Consider the following 2,534-nt stretch of genomic DNA (forward strand, 5'->3'; position numbering starts at 1 on the left):
CTGTCATCTTTATGAAACGGCCACTTAGCGGTCACTGACGGAGCGGAGGGGCCCCTCGTTCTCAAGACAGAGACGGAGGGGCTCCTTGAGACCCCAGGAGGGACAAAAGTGGTCTTCACATTCCTTCAGCCCAGTTAGAAGTCCTCTAACCTACTACATGTGCTTTTATTTGTGCTTTTATTGATTATATATGTATATTCAAGATAATGCAGGTTATAAACACTATAAACTGAGCGTGTGACATCAATAACAGATAAATGAAAACATTTATTAGACATTCATTCATTCATCTTCAACCGCTTATCCCGGGGTCAGGGTCGCGGGGGTGCTGGAGCCGATCCCAGCTGACAGCGGGCGTGAGGCGGGGTCCAACCTGGACAGGACGCCAGTCTATCACAGGACACATAGAGACGAACAGAGACATAAATAATAAAATAAAAATCAGTCAGGAAATAAGGTGCATAGGCAGCTTAGTGCTGCATTCATGTTGTGTCAGAAAAACTGGGAAAAATTAGTTCCCGCCTCGGACAATGACAACGTATATTCATTAACAGGGTCGTAGGATATTGTGCGAAAAGTTATGCACAGAAGTCCGTAAATGCGAGAAGATGCAGACAGACCGAAAAAAGATGCTAACAGGCCGGACAAAGACGCTGACAGACCCAAAAAAGTCGCAGACAGAACCAAAAAAGAGGCAAACGGACCGGAAAAGACGCAGACAGACCAAAGAAAAGACGCTAACAGGCCGAAAAAAGACGCTAACGGACCGGAAAAAGATGCAGACAGACCGGAAAAGACGCTGAAAGATGGAAAAAAAGACGCAGTCGGCCTGAAATGACGCTAACGGACTGGAAAAAATATGCTAATGGCGCGAAAAAAGATGCTGAGGGACCGAAAAAGAGACGCGGACAGACCCAAAAAAGACGCAGACAGACCCAAAAAAGACGCAGACAGACCCAAAAAAGACGCAGACAGACCCAAAAAAAGACGCAGACAGACCCAAAAAAGATGCAGACAGTCTGAAACGACGCTAACGGACTGGAAAAAAGATGCTAATGGAGCGAAAAAAGACGCTGAAGGACCGGAAAAAAGATGCTCACATTCTGAAACGATGCTAACGGACTGGAAAAAAGACGCTGATGGACCAGAAATTATTCGTGAAAACATTGGACCAAAAAAAATAAAACTGTTGTGACCGATTTTAGATGTTTAGATGGTTTGGCATGAAAACCACTTAGTTAGGATTAGAAAAAGGCCGTGGTTGACGGGAAATCTGCGACTACAAGAAGGGCTAACGCCCGAGAACCAGTCCCTGCTCTCCCAGGTGAAAGTCCTGTATCTTAGGAACCATGGACCACCCCAACCTACCTCCATATGCACTGAGTCCCCAGGACACTTTCTCCTTTATTTTACAGCTACATACTGTATTTAAATGGACTCGTGTTGAAACATCCATTCAGTGCCTTTTCTTTTCTTTTCTTTTCTGGTCTTTTCTTTAGCCGGGCCCCACCGCAGTCGGCCTATACAACAACCGTCCTTATCTGATGCGCTGTGAAATCTGACCACACATGAAAGGAGGCACAGTGAAAAGTCAGAAATGCAGAAAAGCAGAGCGGCACGAATGAAAGGGATAAAGAAAACTGAGCGTGCAACAAAGTCTCACACCCAGCACGTCCAAAACAGAAGCCCCCTGCGTCGGGTTTGTACGTTTAAGGAGACCTTTTTAGTCAGCGACTAACGCTAAAGGCCCCTGACCAAGCGTCTGTTTATGACGTGCTGGGTGTGAGACTGTGTCGGACCGTGCCGCACAGAAACAAGCAGACCCTGAACACACCATGAGGCAACACTTCATCTTTCCCGTTGTAACGCTGATGGATCAGCAAACGTGACTCATCCTGCTGCTTATCTCGCGGAGACGTTTCTATTCCATCACCTCTTTGGAAAAGAAACATTTATGTTATGGCGCAAGGCAGAGGTTGAACCCAAACGCACGACTCGACTCAGGAGATTCAGTTCAAGGTGAGATTTATTGTGACCCGGTGAAAGTACCACGGTGCAGGAAAGAATAACAGCGTGCACAGAGGGGTCCCGGGGTCCCACGAGGAGTGCTGGTGATCTCCTCTCGTAATGGCGGAGCCGCGTTTCAACACGGTCTGCGTCGTGCTGGTCGGAAGCTTTCACAAGATGGAGGTCGGGTGGCTACAGTGACCGGCAGTGGCAGGAGGAGACGAATAGGCGTGGTAGCAAGCAGACAGGCGGGCAAGCAGGATTAACTGGACAGAGGAATCAACAGGTGAGAAAAGCTACGCGAGCGAAAACGATCAAAAGATACTAGAGGCAGGTGTCAAACTAGGTCCCGCTCATGCTGAGAGTATGAACTGGCAACGAGTGGCTGGAATCCAGAGGTTATACGGAGAGGTCGATTGGTGGGATGAGATGCACCTGGCTCCACCTGCTGGAGAGAGAAGACCACGCCCACGCGCACAACACTGACAGGGAAGGGGAGGGACGAGGATCAAAACAGATACAGAGCA

Source organism: Echiichthys vipera (genome assembly GCF_963691815.1).
Source record: "Echiichthys vipera genome assembly, chromosome: 22".
Lineage (NCBI taxonomy): Eukaryota > Metazoa > Chordata > Actinopteri > Perciformes > Trachinidae > Echiichthys > Echiichthys vipera.